Source organism: Pseudorasbora parva, chromosome 23 (genome assembly GCF_024679245.1).
Source record: "Pseudorasbora parva isolate DD20220531a chromosome 23, ASM2467924v1, whole genome shotgun sequence".
In the NCBI taxonomy this organism is placed as follows: domain Eukaryota; kingdom Metazoa; phylum Chordata; class Actinopteri; order Cypriniformes; family Gobionidae; genus Pseudorasbora; species Pseudorasbora parva.
The window spans coordinates 15409443-15431156 of record NC_090194.1 but is presented as its reverse complement, the minus strand read 5'-3'; the positions used below and the strand labels follow the sequence as shown (position 1 = coordinate 15431156).

At 38.5% G+C, this 21714-nt stretch overlaps 1 protein-coding gene across 2 annotated transcripts in view; it reads right to left on the bottom strand.

Annotated features, from left to right (window-relative positions):
• The window catches only part of sardh (sarcosine dehydrogenase), a 76410-nt gene extending 62119 nt beyond the window's left edge, over window positions 1-14291 (bottom strand). The window contains exon 1 of one of the 2 annotated variants that reach the window (XM_067432812.1): window positions 14172-14291. The gene's annotated coding sequence lies outside the window, so the exon portion shown is untranslated. Of the gene's footprint in view, window positions 1-14114 lie in introns of both variants that reach the window. The other variant, XM_067432811.1, reaches the window with a different exon arrangement.
• Window positions 14292-21714: the final 7423 nt, after the last annotated feature.

Sequence of the window (21714 nt, the reverse complement as noted above, 5' to 3'; positions counted from 1 at the left end):
TAAGGATTATTAGGGCCCAAGCCCTGAAAGGGCGCAGAGCCCTATTGTTCTTCTAAGGACAATTTAGCTTTTTCGACTATTCGGGCACTTTCGGTGCCCTTATCATGCTCGAAAACTCTTGAAACTTTGCACACACATCGGAATCTGCGGCCATCAGGGCTGGACCAAAGCTGGTACCTGGGCGTGGCAGGGGGGCTCGACAGCGCCCCCTAAAGTGGGGTCTGAAAACATGGTCTATAAATCAAACACACTTTCACATACATATAGGAAACTCGGTACACATATAGAGCTCATCGGGCCGAACAACTTTCGTGCTCTAAGTTATGTGTCAGCCCAACAGGAAGTGAGCTATTATGGGTTGTTCGGAAAACGCATGCTCTGGAATTTGCGATACTCCTCCTGGACGATTCACCCGAACAGCACCAAACTCGGTCATCATGAAGTCAAGACATTGAGGATGCTAAATTGCGAGCAACTTTTTGATATCTCAAACGGTTAGGCCGTGGCGAGGAGACGAATTTATGGCGAGAAAAGGGAAACAGGAAGTGTGTTATAACTTCTGCATTCATTAATTCATTTTGATTAAACTTCAGCTGTGTGTTCGTTGTAAGAGGCTGATCACATGGATATGACTTTTGTGAGTCAAAGTTATAGCGCCACCAACTGGCAGCAGGAAGTGTGTCACTTTCAAAATGCTTTGAAATCACCATCTTATTTTTACCCGATTTACTTCAAACTTCATCAGTATAATGTCAAAACATAGCAGATATAAAGCTGGTAAGCACTTCCTGATATTGTATATACTGTTGCCACGGCAACACATCAAACTATAACATTCTTTTTTGCTGCTTTTGAGACTCTTAAAATGCTTCAAATTACATGAAACTCAATACACACATCAGACATGCTGTCCAGTAGATAAGGGCAAAGACTCAGAAACGGGCGTGGTGAAGGAGCTCAGTAGCGCCATCTTTTGACAAAAGTAATGCAATCTTTTGTCAAAAGTGGGGGGGTTAGTTTTATCTTCAGTCACCAAACTCTGTATATATATTGTTCTCTTTGAGCCGAACAACTTTCTAATTTACAGTCATTAGCTCCGACGAACAGGAACTCAGATATTTAGGGCTTAAGGTGTGAGGACCTTATTGTAATTGCTCAAACCATCATTTTTCTTTTCCCAAATGAATTACATTTTTGAGGGCTTAAACACGCATGAAAACTCATGAAACTTTGCACACGCATCAGAAGTGGTGAAAACATACATCTGATATGGGTTTCAGAATTAGGTGTGGCAAAATGGTTCGATAGCGCCACCTACAAAATTTAAATTAAGCGTCATTCGTGCTACTTTTCATGTATGAGTATGAAAATTCGGTAGACGCATTCAACAGCCCAATATCTACCAAAAAGATCCAAGGCGCCAATTCTGAAAAACCAACAGGAAGTGAGATATTTTGAATTTTCTTTGGTAAATTGGTGTAGTTTTTGCCATTGCCAGACGTTGTACTTTAACAAACTCCTCCTAGAGATTGAATCATATCAACATCGTATTTGCACAGTCTAATCTAAAGGCCTTTGTGGCGTTAAATTGGGAAGATCTTGAGTTTTCCCTGAAGGGTGTGTCCGTGGCGGCCTCACAAATGTTGATGTTTCGCCATGACACAGGAATTTGTTGTACCTCAGGCATACAATGTCCGATCTGCCTCAAACTTCACATGTTTGACAAGAGGCCTCAGGACATCTACATTCCAATATTCAGTCAAAGTTATAGCGCCACCAACTGGCAGCAGGATGTGTCACTTTTTGAAAATGTTTTGAATCACTGTCTTACTTTCACCCGATTTACTTCAAACTTCATCAGTATAATGTGAAAACATGACAGATATAGACATACGAATGGATTCCTGATATTTTATATACTGTTGCTATGGCAAAGTGTCAGTTTAATTATCTTTTTGGGTGTTTTTGAGACTTAGCATGCTTGAAATTGTGTGTGTGTGTGTGTGTGTGTGTGTGTGTGTGTGTGTGTGTGTGTGTGTGTGTGTGTGTGTGTGTTTTCTATACATGGGCTTTACAGAAGGTCATTTGCTGTTTTTGAAAAGACACGTCTTAAAATTAATTATTTACTGATAAAAATCTAATTGATTTAAAAAGTAAATTTCACATGATTTTCTAGTTTATAAGTTGTCTGGGTATCACCAGACAAAGCTCAATTTAAGATTGGTCAATGAGCATTATTTAATTGACTCTGTATGCAAATGGATGGTCAACAAAACAGACTACTAAACTCGCCAATAGCGTGCCAGGTGAATAAGTTAGTCTGTGATTTGTTCCCGCAAAAGTGTAACAGAAGCAGTAGAAATGAATGTACAGGTTTTCAGACTGTGTTGCAGGGCGAAGTCAAATCGCTGGCAGATCAGGCAGGGTTTACCCAGTCAGTCTAAGTAAATTTTATAATAAAGTTTATAATAAACTTCCATAAAATTTAGACGCGCATCTTACTCTTACCTGACACTAATATTAAAATCATTGTTGCAGTTTCTGTGATTTGGCTCCAATTGGTAATTTTGTAATTAACATTTTTTATTGGATGCTACAAATATTGAAATGAAAGCATGCTTAATTGCATAAGATTGTAAATAGCTAAGGTAGGTCAAAAACACATGAAGAGAAGTGTTAGGATAATACAATATCACCATTCGGACGGTATTCTGCGCTCATTTGAAATTGATGTGACATCATCTGACATAAAATTGATTAATTAAATTTAATTGATCTCATAGATGTGGCTGTTGTGGTTCGTAGTCATAGCAGCACCAACTGCTGCAGTTAATGTGGTGAATCCAACGTCATTTGTAGGGCACTAACAATATAGTTTTATATAATTAGTTTAATAATTGTGTTAATAAAATAAAAAGACCATGAATTAAATACTGGCCTTCAGGACTTACAAAATTTTGAGCTGCAAAAGATAACTTTGCACATATTTGAAAATTACCTATTATATCATATTACATTAGAATTCATCTATATTTAAATTACATCATGGGTGTGGCTTGTGGTCACAGCGGCACCAGCTGCTGCGGTAAATGTGGCATATTTGAGCGATTTTAAAATACTCCAGCGATTTTAAAAAATCCTGTTTAAATGCATATTGCCTGTCTTGCACAATTTGCCTGAAGCCACCGGGGTGGCGGTGCCACCGGCTTGGGCCCGTCATCGCTGCTCGCAGCTTTAATTATTATTATTATTATTATCTTTTCGCCTTTTGGGCATTTTTGGGGCCCTTCCCATGCTCGAAAACTCTTGAAACTTTGCACACGCATCGGAATGCGCGGCCAACAGGGTCTGGCAGAGGCCTTTGACCCGGGCGTGGCAGGGGGGCTCAACAGCGCCCCCTTGAAAAACTGGGTCTATATATTAAACACACTTGCACGTACATGTATGAAACTCGGTACACTTATAGATCTCATCGGGCCAAACAACTTCCGCACTCATAGTCATAAGCTTCGCCCAACAGGAAGTGAGCTATTATGGGTTGTTCGGAAAACGCATGCTCTGGAATTTGCGATACTCCTCCTAGACGATTCCCCCGATCAGCACCAAACTCGGTCAGCATGAAGTCAAGACACTGAGGATGCTAAATTGCGAGCAACTTTTTGAAACCTCAAACGGTTTGGCCGTGGCGAAGAGACGAATTTATGGCGAGAAAAGGGAAACAGGAAGTGTGTTATAACTTTTGCATACATTAATTCATTTTGATGAAACTTCAGCTGTGTGTTCGTTGTAAGAGGCCGATCACATGGATATGACTTTTGTGAGTCAAAGTTATAGCGCCACCAATTGGCAGCAGGAAGTGTGTCACTTTTGTCCAAAGTGGGGGGGTTAGTTTTATCTGCAGTCACCAAACTCGGTATATATATTGTACATTTCGAGCCGGACAACTTTCTAATTTACAGTCATTAGCTCTGACCAACAGGAAGTCAGATAATTTGGTTGGAAGATAACAAGAAGTCGAAAGCGAGCTCTGAGTTTTTACCATCTCCTCAAAAGCGATTCATTCAATCTCCTCCAAACTCGGACAACATGAAGTAAATATACAGAAGATGCTAAAATGCAAACGGTTATTGGATATCTCAAACGGTTTTCCCGTAGCAAAAGGCTAAAAAACACAAAATAGGGACACACGTGCCTGGTTCATAAATAAGGCTATACTCCCACCTGCTGGTTATTCTATATATCACACTGTTTTTTTTTTTTTTTTCAACACATGCTCTCCCTTAAATGTCCAGTAGAGGGCAATATTGTATAAGTTTTCAAGCAAAAAACCTTGCCTCTGTGTGTGTGTGTGTGAATGGTTTTCTAGCCTGCTGGGGACTTAAACCTGAATGCACACAGACTCATTGGGACTTCCCAATGGGTACAAAAGCTTATAAATCACACAGAATGAGTTCTTTTGAAGAAAGTTTTGTGTGATGGGTAGGTTTAGGGGCAGGAGCAGTGTAGGATGACAGAATATATGGTTTGTACAGCATAAAAACCATTACATCTATGAGTCCCCAGAAAGATAGTGAACCAGACATGAGTGTGTGTGTATGTGTGTGTGTTTGTGGGTGGGTGTGTGTGTGTTGTGGATGGGGGATGGTGGATGGGCTTAACTGATAAGAGTTGCCTGCAGCATACTTCAGCATTACTACTGTGTGTGTGTGTTCGTGTGTGCGTGCGTGCGTGCGTGTGTGTGTGTTCTTTTTTCTAGCCTGGTGGGGACTTCAACCTGAATGCACACAGACTCATGGGGACACGTGTCACTGATTTCTACAGTGTGTGTGTGTGTGTGTGTGTGTGTGTGTGTGTGTGAGGGGTGGGGGGGTGGGGGGGTGAAGGGGGGTGTTGTGGATGGGGGGATGGGCTGAGCTGATTTGAGTTGCCTGCAGCATACTTCAGCATTACTACTGTGTGTGTGTGTGTGTGTGTGTGTGTGTTTGTGTGTGTGTGTGTGTGTGTGTGTGTGTGTGTGTGTGTGTGTGTGTGTGTGTGTGTGTGTGTGTGTGTGTGTGTGTTGTTCTAGCCTGGTGGGGACTTGAATTAACCTGAATGCACACAGACTCATGGGGACACATGTCACTGTAGGGGCCTAAATTGAGGTCCCAATGGGTACAAAAGCTTATAAATCATACAGAATGAGTTCTTTTGAAAATGTAAAAATGCAGAAAGTTTTGTGAAATGGGTAGGTTTAGGGGGAGTGTAAGAGGACAGAATATATGGTTTGTACAGCATAAAAACCATTACGTCTATGAGTCCCCAGAAAGATAGTGAACCAGACATGTGTTTGTGTGTGTGTGTGTGTGTGTGTGTGTGTGTGTGTGTGTGTGTGTGTGTGTGTGTGTGTGTGTGTGTGTGTGTGTGTGTGTGTGTGTGTGTGTGTGTGTGGAGGGGGTCTCTCTCACTCTGTGTGTGTGTGTGTCACCTTTTCTCTTGTGTTTTCATAATTTAACCCTTTCATATCATAGGCTATCACAAATATCTATCACTTTATTGTGAAAAATAAGTAAAAAACAAAAACATATATTATATCTTTAATTAAATACTGGTCTTCTGAACTTACAAAATTTTGAGCTGCAAAAAATATATTTGCACATAATTGAAAGTGATATCCTAATACTTTTAATTGTTTTCTATAACATGGGCTTTAAAGAAGGTCATGTGCTGTGTTTGCAAAGATCACGTATGACACCTCTTTAAACTAATTATTTATTGATAGAATTCAAATGGATAAAAAAAAAAAAAATTTCACATGATCTTATAAAAGTGGCTGTTTATTATAAACTTCCATAAATTTTATGCACGCATATTACTCTTACCTGACACTGATATTAAAATCATTGTTGCGGTCTCTGTGATTTGGCTTAATTTATTTTTAAGAGAAGTGTAAGGATAATACAACTTCAGCATTTGGACAGTATTCTGCACTCATTTTGAAATTAACATTTGACATCATCTGACATAAAATTAATGAATAAAATGTAATTGATCTCATAGATGTGAGTGTTGTGGTTCCTGGTCATAGCAGCACCAGTTGCTGCAGTTAATGAGGTGAATTCAAATGACTTTGACATAGTCCCTTTATTAGGGCCCAAGCCCTGAAAGGGCGCAGAGCCCTATTGTTCTTCTAAGGATTATTATTAGGGCCCAAGCCCTGAAAGGGCGCAGAGCCCTATTGTTCTTCTAAGGATTATTAGGGCCCAAGCCCTGAAAGGGCGCAGAGCCCTATTGTTCTTCTAAGGGTTTTTATTATTATTATTATATATTATTATTTTTTTTACCGACTATTTGGGCATTTTTGGGGCCTTTCCCATGCTCGAAAACTCTTGAAACTTTGCACACGCATCAGAATGCGCGGCCATCAGAGCCGGGCTGAGGCTGGGACCCGGGCGTGGCAGGGGGGCTCGACAGCGCCCCCTAAAGTGGGGTCTGAAAACGGGCTCTATAAATCAAACACACTTGCACGTACATATATGAAACTCGGTACACATATGGAGCTCATCGGGCTGAACAACTTTCGTGCTCTAAGTTATGCGTCAGCCCAACAGGAAGTGAGCTATTATGGGTTGTTCGGAAAACACATGCTCTGGAATTTGCGATACTCCTCCTAGACGATTGACCCGATCAGCACCAAACTCGTTCAGCCTGAAGTCAAGACACTGAGGATGCCAAATTGCGAGCAACTTTTTGATATCTCAAACGGTTTGGCCGTGGCGAAGAGATGAATTTATGGCGAGAAAAGGGAAAGAGGAAGTGTGTTATAACTTCTGCATACATTAATTCATTTTGATGAAACTTCAGCTGTGTGTTCGTTGTAAGAGGCCGATCACATGGATATGACTTTTGTGAGTCACAGTTATAGCGCCACCAACTGGCAGCAGGAAGTGTGGCTTTTGTCCAAAGTGGGGGGTTAGTTTTATGTACATTCACCAAACTCGGTATATATATTGTACATTTCGAGCCGGACAACTTTCTAATTTACAGTCATTAGCTCTGACCAACAGGAAGTCAGATAATTTGGTTGGAAGATAACAAGAAGTCGAAAACGAGCTCTGAGTTTTTACCTTCTCCTCAAAAGCGATTCATTCAATCTCCTCCAAACTCGGACAACATGAAGTAAATATACAGAAGATGCTAAAATGCGAACGGTTATTGGATATCTCAAACGGTGTTCCCTTAGCAAAAGCCTAAAAAAGACAAAATAAGCACACAAGTGCCTGGTTCATAAATAAGGCTATACTCCCACCTGCTGGTTATTCTATATATCACACTGTTTTTTTTTTTTTTTTTTTTTTTCAACACTTATGCTCTAACTTAAATGACCAGTAGAGGGCAATATTGTATAAGTTTTAAAGCAAAAAAACTTGCCTCTGTGTGTGTGTGTGAATGGTTTTCTAGCCTGGTGGGGACTTAAACCTGAATGCACACAGACTCATGGGGACTTCCCAATGGGTACAAAAGCTTATAAATCAGACAGAATTAGTTCTTTTGAAGAAAGTTTTGTGTGATGGGTAGGTTTATGGTAGGAGCAGTGTAGGAGGACAGAATATATGGTTTGTACAGCATAAAAAGCATTACATCTATGCTGAGTCCCCAAAAAGATAGTGAACCAGACGTGTGTGTGTGTGTGTGTGTGTGTGTGTGTGTGTGTGTGTGGCTGTGTGTGTGTGTGTGTGTGTGTGTGTGTGTGTGTGTGTATGTGTGTGTGTGTGTGGAGGGGGGATGGGCTGATTAATACCTGCAGCTTTCTACAGTGTGTGTGTGTGTGTGTGTGTGTGTGTGTGTGTGTGTGTGTGTGTGTGTGTGTGTGTGTGTGAGTGTGTGTAGGGGGGATGGGCTGATTAATACCTGCAGCTTTCTACAGTGTGTGTGTGTGTGTGTGTGTGTGTGTGTGTGTGTGTGTGTGTGTCACTTTCTCTCGATGGTAATAATTGAACCCTAACATATCATAGGCTAATACAAATGTGAAAAATAAGTAAAAAAAAAAAAACCTCTACAAATACCTTGAATTAAATACTGAAATAAATACAAAATATTGCGCTGCAAAAGATAACTTTGCACATATTTGAAAATTACCTATTATATCCCATTACATTAGAATTCATCTATAATTAAATAACATCATGAGTGTGGCTTGAAACTTTTCCCCACCGTTTAGACTTTACTATTTTTGTTTTGTTGAAAATCATGTTTAATTTCTCTCTCTCTCTCTCTCTCTCTCTCTCTCTCTCTCTCTCTCTCTCTCTCTCTCTCTCTCTCTCTCTCTCTCTCTCTCTCTCTCTCTCAGTGTGTGTGTGTGTGTGTGTGTCTGTTTGTAGGGGGATGGTGCCAGCTTCATTTTGATTGTGTGTGTGTGTGTGTGTGTGTGTGGAGGGGATCTCTCTCACTCTTTGTGTGTGCCACCTTGTCTCTTGATTGTCATAATTTAAACCTTCATATCATAGGCTATCACAAATAACTATCACTTTAGTGTGAAAAATATGTAAAAACAACAAAGAAAATACTATATCTTAATTAAACACTGGCCTTCTGAATTTACAAAATTTTGAGCTGCAAAAGATGCATTTGCACATAATTGAGAGTGACCCATTATATCCTAATGCATTAAAAAAAATCTATATTTAAATTTCATAATAGGTGTGGCTTGTGGTCATAGTGGCACCAGCTGCTGTGATACATGTGGCATATTAGAGCAATTTTCAAATATTCTCCTGTTTATAAACTTCTATAAATTTTATGCACGCATATTACTCTTACCTGACACTGATATTAAAATCATTGTTGCGGTCTCTGTGATTTGGCTTAATTTATTTTTAAGAGAATTGTAAGGATAATACAACTTCAGCATTTGGACAGTATTCTGCACTCATTTTGAAATTGACATTTGATATCATCTGACATAAAATTAATGAATAAAATGTAATTGATCTCAGAGATGTGACTGTTGTGGTTCCTGGTCACAACAGCACCAGTTGCTGCAGTTAATGAGGTGAATTCAAATTACTTTGACATAGTCCTTTTATTCATTTTTTCCCATATTAAATGCCTATTGGCCTGCTGCGCACAGTTAAGCTGATGCCACCGGGGTGGCGGTGCCCCCGGCTTGGGCCCGTCATCGCTGCTCGCAGCTTTAATTATTATTATTATTATTATTTTAACCCGACTATTTGGGCATTTTCGAGGCGCTTCCCATGCTCGAAAACTCTTGAAACTTTGCACACGCATCAGAATGCGCGGCCATCAGGGCCGGGCTGAGGCTGGTACCCGGGCGTGGCAGGGGGGCTCTACGGCGCCCCCTAAAGTGGGGTCTGAAAACGTGGTCTATAAATCAAACACACTTTCACGTACATATATGAAACTCGGTACACATATAGAGCTCATCGGGCCGAACAACTTTCGTGCTCTAAGTTATGCGTCAGCCCAACAGGAAGTGAGCTATTATGGGTTGTTCGGAAAACGCATGCTCTGGAATTTGCGATACTCCTCCTAGACGATTCACCCGATCAGCACCAAACTCGGTCAGCATGAAGTCAAGACACTGAGGATGCCAAATTGCGAGCGACTTTCTGATATCTCAAACGGTTTGGCCGTGGCGAAGAGACGAATTTATGGCGAGAAAAGGGAAACAGGAAGTGTGTTATAACTTTTGCATACATTAATTCATTTTGATGAAACTTCAGCTGTGTGTTCGTTGTAAGAGGCTGATCACATGGATATGACTTTTGTAAGCCAAAGTTATAGCGCCACCAACTGGCACCAGGAAGTGTCCCTTTTTTCCAAAGTGGGGGGTTAGTTTTATCTACAGTCACCAAACTCGGTATATATATTGTACTTTTCGAGCCGGACAACTTTCTAATTTACATTCATTAGCTCTGACCAACAGGAAGTCAGATAATTTGGTTGGAAGATAACACAAAGTGGAAAGCGAGCTCTGAGTTTTTACCTTCTCCTCAAAAGCGATTCATTCAATCTCCTCCAAACTCGGACAACATGAAGTAAATATACAGAAGATGCTAAAATGCGAACGGTTATTGGATATCTCAAACGGTTTTCCCTTAGCATAAGCCTAAAAAACACAAAATAAGCACACAAGTGCCTGGTTCATAAATAAGGCTATACTCCCACCTGCTGGTTATTCTCTATATCACACTGTTTTTTTTGTTTTTTGTTTTTTCAACACTTATGTTCTCCCTTAAATGACCAGTAGAGGGCAATATTGTATAAGTTTTCAAGCAAAAAACCTTGCCTCTGTGTGTGTGTGTGTGAATGGTTTTCTAGCCTGGTGGGGACTAAAACCTGAATGCACACAGACTCATGGGGACTTCCCAATGTGTACAAAAGCTTATAAATCAGACAGAATGAGTTACTTTGAAAATGTGAAAATGCAGAAAGTTTCCTGTGATGGGCAGGGGCAGTGTAGGAGGACAGAATATATGGTTTGTACAGCATAAAAACCATTACGTCTATGCTTGAGTCCCCAAAAAGAGTGAACCAGACATGAGTCTGTGTGTGTGTGTGTGTGTGTGTGTGTGTGTGTTGGGAGGAGGGGGGGGGGGGATCGGGGGGATGGGCTGAGCTTATAAGGGTTGCCTGCAGCATACTTCAGCATTACTACTGTGTGTGTGTGTGTGTGTGTGTGTGTGTGTGTGTGTGTGTGTGTGTGTGTGTGTGTGTGTGTGTGTGTGTGTGTGTGTGTGTGTGTGTGTGTGTGTGTGTGTTATTTTTTCTAGCCTGGTGGGGACTTCAACCTGAATGCACACAGACTCATGGGGACATGTGTCACTGATTTCTACAGTGTGTGTGTGTCTGTGTGTGTGTGCCACTCTTCTGTCTAAAAAGATTACCTCTCAATGCTGTGCTTTGGCCTGCATTAAAGGATAAAACATATTATTCTGGGTGTGAATAAAAAAATAAATGTATAAAACCAGTTTATTTGTAGGGCATTGACAATATTGTTTTATATAATTAGCTAAATATTTGTGTAAATACAAATAATTATTAATAAAAAATATATAAATATAAAAAAACATTACTAACAAAGGAAAAAACACATTTGAGTGTCTTTAAAAAAAAAAAGTAGTGTAACTTAAAAATTAGAAGATTAATGCCTTTTGTTTAAGGACAAAAATGAGAACCAATAAGCTATTGGTTTGATTTTGTGTCTCTGTCACAACCCCCCCCCCCCCCCCCCTCAGGATCACTCTATGTGTGTGTGTGTGTGTGTGTGGAGGGGATCTCTCTCACTCTGTGTGTGTGTGTGTGTGTGTGTGTGTGTGTGTGTGTGTGTGTGTGTGTGTGTGTGTGTGTGTGTGTGTGTGTGTGTGTGTGTGTGTAGGGGGTCTCTCTCACTCTGTGTGTGTGTGTCACCTTGTCTCTTGTTTTTTCATAATTTAACCCTTTCATATCATAGGCTATCACAAATATCTATCACTTTATTGTGAAAAATAAGTAAAACAAAAACATGTATTATATCTTTAATTAAATACTGGTCTTGTGAACTTACAAAATTTTGAGCTGCAAAAAATACATTTGCACATAATTGAAAGTGATATCCTAAATACTTTTCTATAACATGGGCTTTAAAGAAGGTCATGTGCTGTGTTTGCAAAGATCACGTATGACACCTCTTTAAACTAATTATTTATTGATAGAATTCAAATGGATAAAAAAAAAATGTTTCACATGATCTTATAAAAGTGGCTGTTTATAATAAACTTCCATAAATTATATGCACGGATATTACTCTTACCTGACACCGATATTAAAATCATTGTTGCGGTCTCTGTGATTTGGCTTAATTTATTTTTAAGAGAAGTGTAAGGATAATACAACTTCAGCATTTGGACAGTATTCTGCACTCATTTTGAAATTGACATTTGACGTCATCTGACATAAAATTAATGAATAAAATGTAATTGATCTCAGAGATGTGAGTGTTGTGGTTCCTGGTCATAGCAGCACCAGTTGCTGCAGTTAATGAGGTGAATTCAAATGACTTTGACATAGTCCCTTTATTTATTTTTTCCCATATTAAATGCCTATTGGCCTGCTGTGCACAGTTAAACTGATGCCACCAGGGTGGCGGTGCCACCGGCTTGGGCCCGTCATCGCTGCTCGCAGCTTTAATTAATCTTTATTATCTATCTATTTATATCTCATTTAAATGTATAATTTCCTCACTGTCTTTATTCTATTTTTAAATAGAATAGGATAGTGCACCCAAAAATTATAATTACCCCATGATTTACTCACCTTCAACCCATCCTATGTGTATATGAAATTCTTCTTTCAGATATACAATCAGAGTTATATTGTAAAATGTTCTAAGTTTTATGTTGGCAGTGAATGGAGGGCATGCATCCCACCCATCCATCCTAAAAGTAATTCATATGGGTGTAAAAAAACGTTATAAACTTAAATAACTAGTAACTAATCCGAAAGAGTAACCCCTGGATTCACTTGACGCATCGATGTATTGACAAACGCAGAAGCACAGAAGATAGAGCAAAACAAAACACTGATCACGAATAAAAAGTCTAAACGCAGAATGTAAGACGATTTCGATATAAGAGGAGTTGATTTATATTTTTTGCCCAGCCCTATTTGTTTGACCCACAAGATCCATCAAAGCTTCTAAATCCTACGTCAGACATTGCGTCAGAAATTACTCTTTTGGTGTTAATTTGACTTGCATAGGCAGTCTGCCAGAAGCTAGATATTTTAGTCGATAAAGTTTTAAATATGGATATCATTATTATTACAAAAACCCATCTATTTGCTTCATAAGGCCTTTACTAACCCCTTTGAGTCGTATGAATTACTTTTATTATGGATGGATGCACTTTACTGGTCTTCAAAATCAGGACCGCCATTCACTACCATTATGAAGCTTGGAAGAGCAATTATAATTTTTAATATAACTGTGTTCGTCGGAAAGAAGAGTCATATATACCAGCCTAAGATGGCTTGAGGGTGAGTAAATCATGGGTTCATTTTGGGGTGAACTATCCCTTTAAGGGCACCATGTGAGTCAGCTTATCTACACTAAGAGATTTAGTCAAGCTTTGTTATCTGTAATGTTTTACAGACATTTCTTATTCAAACCTACTCACCGGTTAACAAACTTCCCAACTGAAAATAATGCAATAATGACCAACTTGTCTTTGCAGAACGTAAGAGCAAATGCTTCGGCTGACGCGTTTGTGCAATGCAAACACGATTAAAGTGTCAAACACGTTGACAACTAAATTAGGTACAACAACACTGTAAAACGAATGGTCATGCATTCATTGGATTTAGATGACAAGTCTAAATAACAAACAAGACAACAACAACAAAAAACTTTTGTCAGTAACATTAGTGTCGTTCACTTTCCAGAGAACTTAGTAAAGAGCAAAATTCCTCTTTGTTAACTGTTCATTTTAGAGTGTGAGACTTGTTGAGATACCGGTATGTTCATAAACAGAGCAACTAGTGCTCAAAAATGGCTGTTTGCTGACGGAGCATGTGGACGAACACAGCTGTGACGAACTTCAGATACGTGGATGAGCGAAAAAAAACAGAGCAGGCGTGTCTGAAGAGAAATTACAGAAGCCACTCGCGTTTGATTTTCCACATTTCATACTTAACGCTGGGTTTAGTGGGGCTGAGGAGTTTCCTGTGTATTCAAGGGGTGGACATCACACATTAGCAACCCCGAAGTTGTACGTCCTTCTTTGCATATTAATATCAGTCGGACAGATACAAAGCCACGAGCACCAGAGCTGTTTCAATAACTGTTTGACCGTCGTTAAATATACCGGTACTAAAAAATGAAGAAGCGAACAAGCCGCCACTCTAACACATTTTAACTTTACTTCAGACGGTGAAACTAAAAAAAAAAACGCATCGATAGATATGAGATACCAACTACCGATGGGTTTATGATTGGTTGTCTATTGCTAAACCACTCGCAGCATTCAGGCAACCAAACGGTTTCTGTCGTCCCAAAAATGTGGTCTAGGCAGGCAGCTCACCAAAGGTTTTGAGTTTTTCAGAGAGTTTCAAAACAACGCAACGCATACATTGCTTACCTGTTAGATGAAGTATTCCACAAAAAAATATTTTGGTACGGACGTTGTGTAGCTTACTATTTAGTGTACAATGCAGCAAACGTCCTACAGTCTGCAGCCCAGATCCATTGGTTGCATGCTGCCCAAATAGACATGTTAACCCTAGTGTAAACTCTCCACCCCCCAATAGCAGATTGTAGTAGGTTGTGTCTGAAGATGGAACCTGGATGTTGTGTTGTGGAAAGGAGGAAAGAAATGTAATGAAATAAAACTTATTTATTATAATTATATCAATATATAATTAATCAGTGTAACGTTTTTATCATTTCATTTGTTTTATAAAACTATTAAATAATGTTAAGTATTTTATTATAAATTAAAATAATTATATATATATATATATATATATATATATATATATATATATATATATATATAGACAAAAAAACGTAGTCAGAAAAAAAAACCTAAACAAAATGAGCAAGTCGTTCACACATGAATAAAATTCTCAAACTTTTTATACTTACTGCTTTGTCCTTTGCTAACCAAAATTTTGCCCTAAGAAAACAGATAAAGTATCATTACAAAAAGAGAAAAGTTACAAAATTGAAACAAAATAGAAGTTTGTACAAAAGAAACTATAGCCTTTTTCTATGAACAAATGCTAAATTAATTATTTAATAAAGTAAATCAATTAATTAAACTATTAATTAAATCCAATGTTTACTTGTAAAGAAAAATAGAGCTCTCCACATGCTCCCTCTCTGCCTGAAACTCTGCTTCCTCATCGCCTCTCTTAGCATCAGACATTTCCACTGCTACTGTCCTCTCTGTATCAGTATTTCCCCCTGCCTCTTTGTCATTTTCAATTCTAATGGTAGTCCTTTTGTTAAAAAAAGGAATGTATCCCCCTATCTTCCTTTGCTTTCTTTTTCATGCTGTCTACAGTTCAGACAAACATACAAAGAAACGATTGTATTATTATTAATTTAAACAGCTACTTACACAACAGTGACATAGTCATAATGTAAGTGTATATGTAATGTTTGTGGTACCTTTTTTTAATTCACTTGCTAACATTTGCAGTAACTTTAGCTAACATTAGCTAATTTATATGATTAATACAGAGTATGCGCATATGGGTATTCACTTTGGTGAGTAATGAAGCCAATCACAGTAACAGACATGTTTGTTGATTTCTAAAACGCAAAGGCCAATCACAGGTGTTAAAGTTAGAATCCACTCACCATCTGAGTTTTTGTCCAGCGACGAGGCCTGTACATGCACTAATAGACCTAATAGACCTTATTCACAGCAGCGCCTTCTTTATGAAAGAAATTAGTATGAAAGTGAGGCTGCGGGGATAGACATACAACTCTTCAGTGTGTTGTACTGTTATTTAAAGGGGGGTGAAATACTCAGTTTCAGTCAATCTCACGTCAATCTTGAGGACCTATAGAGTAGTATTCCATCCTTTATATCTCAGAAAAGTCTTTAGTTTTATTATATTTATAAAAGAAAGATAGGCTGTACCGAGTCTTTCCGTAAAAAAACAAGCACCTGGAGGCGTATCATGTAGGCGGAGCTAAAGAATGACGAGCGCACAGCTACTGCACGAGAGCTTCTGAAAGCTGACATCCTCAAGCGTGAAAAAGAAAACGTTACCCTAATAAACCATGGCTATCAATCAGATTCAACTAATACAGATATGATCCAGAATCAGATCCGGAGGATGAAATAAATTGAACAGGAGAAACAACAGCAGCAGCAGGACGTCCGTCTCTGTGGTATGTAGCCAACTGTATTTAGTGGCCTGTCAACATTTGTGTGCGTTTACTCGTGGTTTATGATGACATGATTTGGTTTATGGACTATTGTATGCGACTAAACCTTAGCAGTAGCAAGCAAAACGGTTTTGCACGTCAGAAAGTGTATAAAAAAAACAATGGAGTAACGTTAGCGCATTTGAATGAAGAAGCACACTTTGTAAGAACTTCCACTAGCTTTATGTTTGGATGGTTTTACAATAAACAAACTGACATATTAGTCAGCTAAACAAATTAATTGTATTGTATTTAAACACACACCATAGATCGCATGCTCCATTGATAAATTAGCTATACACGATCGTGTTGTTTACTGATGTTTACTTGTGCGATGATAGCCAACAACATAGACATTTGAAGCAGTTTTACTCACCACCTGCTTCCAAAGCAGGACCGTGAACCTTTATCGCTCCGTCAAAAACACACTTCTTGTTGATTTGGTGAAGTCTTGTGATAGCAGAGACCGTGGAGATCCACTATTATGACACGACCGAAGCGTGATGTGACGCTTCTCGTCATTTCTGCGTTTAAATCGGTTTAAATGCTTCTCGGAATGCTGTGCGGACGCAGCGTTCTGTATGAGCTGCAGCTGTCTTATGGTCTTTTTGGGAAGGCCCGTGCATGAGAAGGCCATTACAATAGTCCATCCTACTGGTGATGAAAGCATGAACCAGTTTCTCTAAGTCTTGCCTGGAAACAAAGCATCTAATTCTTGCAATATTTTTCAGATGATGGTATGCTGATTTAGTTATTGCTTTGACATGACTACTGAAACTCAGGTCTGACTCCAAAATCACTCCAAGATTCCTGACTTGATTTTTTTTTTTATCAGACCATTAGCCTCAAGATATGCGTTCACCTTGAGAATTTCATCTTTGTTTCCAAATGTAGTGATTTCAGTTTTATCTTTGTTTAACTGAAGATAGTTTTGGCACATCCAGTTGTTAACTTCATCAATGCATTTGCACAGCGAGTCAATGGGGCTGTAGTCATTAGGTGATAGTGCTAAGTAGAGCTGGGTGTCATCAGCATAGCTGAGGTAAGCAATATTGTTATTTTTCATTATTTGGCTCAGTGGCAGAATATACAGGTTGAATAGAAGTGGTGCAAGAATTTACCCTTGTGGGACTCCGAATGTCATGGTTGTACACTCAGACTTATGGTCTCCTCTAATCACATAATAACCTCTCCCTTCTAAGTATGATCGGAACCATCTGAGGACCATCCCAGAGAGTCCAACCCAGTTTTCCAGCCTGTCTAGAAGTATGTTGTGGTCAACAGTGTCGAATGCAGCACTGAGGTCGAGTAGAACCAGAATTGATGTTTTGCCTGTATCAGTATTTAAGCGAATATCATTTATAATCTTTACAAGCGCTGTCTCTGTGTTGTGATGCGGGCGGAAACCAGATTGAAAATTGTCAAAGAATCCGTTTGAGTTTAAGAATTTGTTCAGTTGATTGAAAACAACTTTTTCAATGATCTTGCCAATGAAGGGGAGATTTGAGATTGGTCTGTAGTTGCTCAATATGAAGTTATCCAGATTTCTCTTTTTCAGAAGAGGCTTAACTATTGCAGTTTTAAGGGCTGTTGAAAAAGTCCCATAAAGAAATGAGGAGTTTACCACTTCTAGGAGATCTGCTTCTAAACAGTTAAACACACTTTTGAAAAAAGAAGTGGGGAGTGCGTCAAGGGCGCAGGTTGATGTTTTAAGGTGCTGTACTGTGTCTTCTAAAATTTTACCGTCAATTGTTTCGAAATCAGACATAGTAATTTTCTGAGGTTTTCGTCTGATCTGTCTGACCCCCTCTGATAGAAATGACGTCATTACGTAAAGACGTAAAAGAACCGGTGATCCGTTTTTTTAACCGGATCATTGAAACGAACTGTCCGAAAGAACCGGTTCGCGGAAAAGAACCAAACTTCCCATCACTACTTGAGAGCAGTGTTTATGGGCGTGCATTTGCTCTTTCGCCTCAGTCACGTGAACGCGTACCCTTCCGGGAGAAGAGCCCGTACGGCCCATACAAGGACCTTCCGCTCTTATTAACGTCAAGCCGAGCCATACTGGAAAAAAACTCTCTGAAACTTGTGAAAAACCGGAAGGAGTATTTTTGACACAGAAATACTCTATCAAACGTCCAACATTAGTTTTTGAAACTCTGTCTATGTTTAGGATGGGAATCCAAGTCTTTAACAGTGTAAAAAGCTCAGTATGCATGAAACAGCATTCCCCCCCAAAATTCAAATTCAAAATTAATTTTGAATAAGGCCGGCCACAAAATGATTCTAATTGGCCTCTTTGCATTTGATTTCTCTATTTTAACCTTAATTACTACACTAATTGTAATATAAATAATATAAATATTAGAAGAACATTTTTTAAGTGGTCATTACTGGTCCATAATTATTGCACAAATAGTATTTAGTACCAAAAGATCTCCTCAAAATATTCAATAAATATTAAAATAAACATGTACTGACACGAAAATCTAGTAATTTCACCACAGATGCATATCATTTAAAATATACTCTTGTTTCAAAGTCAACACATGGCTTTTTTTTATCAAGTAAAGCAACAAAACGACACCTTACCTGGCATTTAAGTAAAAAAATGTGCCATAATGGATAGCACTCGTACTTTCTTGGAGGTGAAAAGCAAAGTTCTTTTTGACCTGCAGGATTTCTTTTAAAAGGGGTTAAAAACGAAAGAAAAAACGGCTGTTTTTGAATAGACTATTTTAAGTTTCTAATTTAAAATGTTTGTGATTTAAGGCTATAATCTATGTTTAAATGTTTTGCCACTTGTGTGAGCTAAATCTAAAGTATATAAATATGAATAAATGAATTTAATAAAGGCTACGTAACCTGATTTCTATTAAAGAGTAAACAAAGAGAATTGGAATTCTGACGAGGCATGTTCAGTAAAAACTTTTGGATTTTAAATAAAAAATAATGAATAAATGCTGTGTTTGTGGTGTGCACCAGCGGATCAGTTGCGGACTGCAAACGCAGCATATGTGAAAGCACTACATGACGTGACCAATAAAATCGTAAGAATCTGCTGCAGGGCAAAGGTACCGTCGAACTGGTTTTGGGGGGAAGCTGTTTTGAACTTGCACAGACTGTTTGTGTGAGAGCGGCGATTTCAAGGTCAACTCTTTGTCATTGTCAAGTGCTTTTCAGCTTGCACAACAGGGGTGGCACTATATATAATATTATAAAAATATGTATTTATTTCATTTTATAATTATTTTCTTATTATGTAAACGTATATAATACTTGAGTTTAGGCATTTTATAGACTATAAAGCTGTAACCAAAGATGGGGATATTTAAAATGAAAGAATATATATATATATATATATATATATATATATATATATATATATATATATATATATATATATATATATATATATATATATATATATATACACACACACACACACACACTATACAGAGCGTGCAGAATTATTCGGCTCGTACACTCAAAAAAATTCTGTGTAAAAAACAACCCAATGCTGGGTCAAATATGGAAATATATATATATATATATATATATATATATATATATATATATATATATATATATATATATATATATATATATATAGTGGGGAAAATAAGTATTTGAACACCCTGCTATTTTGCAAGTTCCCCCACAAATAATGGAGGGATTGTAGGTGCATATCAACTGTAAGAGACATAATCTTAAAAAAAATTCAGAACACAAATGTATACTTTTTAACTATTTATTTGTATGATACAGCTGCAAATAAGTGTTTGAACACCTGAGAAAATCAATGTTAATATTTGGTACAGTAGCCTTTGTTTGCAATTACAGAGGTCAAACGTTTCCTGTAGTTTTTCACCAGGTTTGCACACACTGCAGGAGGGATTTTGGCCCACTTCTCCAAACAGATCTTCTCTAGATTAGTCAGGTTTCTGGCCTGTCGATGAGAAACACGGAGTTTGAGCTCCCTCCAAATATTCTCTATTGGGTTTAGGTCTGGAGACTGACCAGGCCACGCCAGAACCTTGATATGCTTCTTACAGAGCCCCTCCTTGGATATCCTGGCTGTGTGCTTCGAGTCATGTTGTAGACCCAGCCTCGACCCATCTTCAATGCTCTAACTGAGGGAAGGAGGTTGTTAAATAGTAAAAAAAGAAAAGAAAAAAAGAAAGAAAAAAAATCATATATTGTGATTTCTGGATACTTTTTTTTTTTTTTGATTATGTCTCTCACAGTGGACAAGCACCTACGATGACAATTTCAGACCGCTCCATGATTTCCAAGTGGGAGACCTTGCAAAATAGCAGGGTGTTCAAATACTCATTTTCCTCACTGTATATATATACAGTTCCTTCTCAAAAAATGTGCATATTGTGATAAAGTTTTCCATAATGTAATGATAAAAATTAAACTTTCATATATTTTAGATTAATTGCACTCCAACTGAAATATTTCAGGTCTTTTATTGTTTTAATACTGATGATAGTTAAAATTATAACTTTATAACTTTATTATAAATAGACCAAAATTCTCAAAAAAATAGCATATCATGAAAAGGTCCTCTAAACGAGCTATTAACCTAATCATCTGAATCAACTAACTAACTCGAAACAGCTGCAAAAGATTCCTGAGGCTTTTAAAAACTCCCAGCCTGGTTCATTACTCAAAACCGCAATCATGGGTAAGACTGTTGACCTGACTGCTGTCCAGAAGGCCATCATTGACACCCTCAAGTGAGAGGGTAAGACACAGAAAGAAATTTCAGAACAAATAGGCTGTTCCCAGAGGCACCTCAAGGCACTGTATCAAGGCACATCAGTGGAAAGTCTGTGGGAAGAAAAAATTGTGGCAAAAAACGCTGCATAACGAGAAGAGGTGACCGGACCCTGAGGAAGATTGTGGAGAAGGACCGATTCCAGACCTTGGGGGACCTGCGGAAGCAGTGGACTGAGTCTGAAGTAGAAACATCCAGAGCCACCGTGCACAGGCGTGTGCAGGAAATGGGCTACAGGTGCCGCATTCCCCAGGTCAAGCCACTTTTTGGTAACAGAGAAGCAGCACTGGACTGTTGTTAGTGGTCCAAAGTAGGAGTTGCAACGACTAGCCGACTAATCATCTAGTCGACCTTAATGCTCTGCCATGACGCTTTAAGCTTGACGTCTGCTAGTCGCTGGCCTATAGAGGGCGCAACAGGATAGACAATTTCCTGACACGCAGATCTGTTTTGAACAGTTAAAAATGACAAATAAATGCATACTCCGAGAGCTCTCCACAAGACATGTTTGATTATACCATCTGGATGCTTAAAATTAATCGGGAGAATGCACGCTTATTGTACAGTTAAGTTAATCATCGCGCTAAACTGCGTGCTGCATTGCAACATAGCCTGATCACAGAGATCACGCGCGCCTCACACAAAACCATTCAGTAGTGCAGAAATGTATTGTCAACACGGTTCTGTGATTTAGCAATAAAATAGCTTAGAAATAGAAACTAAAAAAGTTCTAGCGTATATTTCTTGATAACTAAAACTCACAGCTTCACTATTAGTAGAGACGCTGCCAGGTAGAATTAATTCACACACAATCACTTTAATGCATTCATATGTAATCTTTATTGTGCTACTTTATCTGTATCTTATTCAGACAAGCAGAAATCTGTGAGAAATATAACGACCATAAGACAAAATAACTGATACAGAAGCTGTTATGTAGGACCAATAACCTTATGGGCAGTACTGTGTCATATGCAAAAGCTGTCCTGTGCTCAAGAAGACCCGAGTT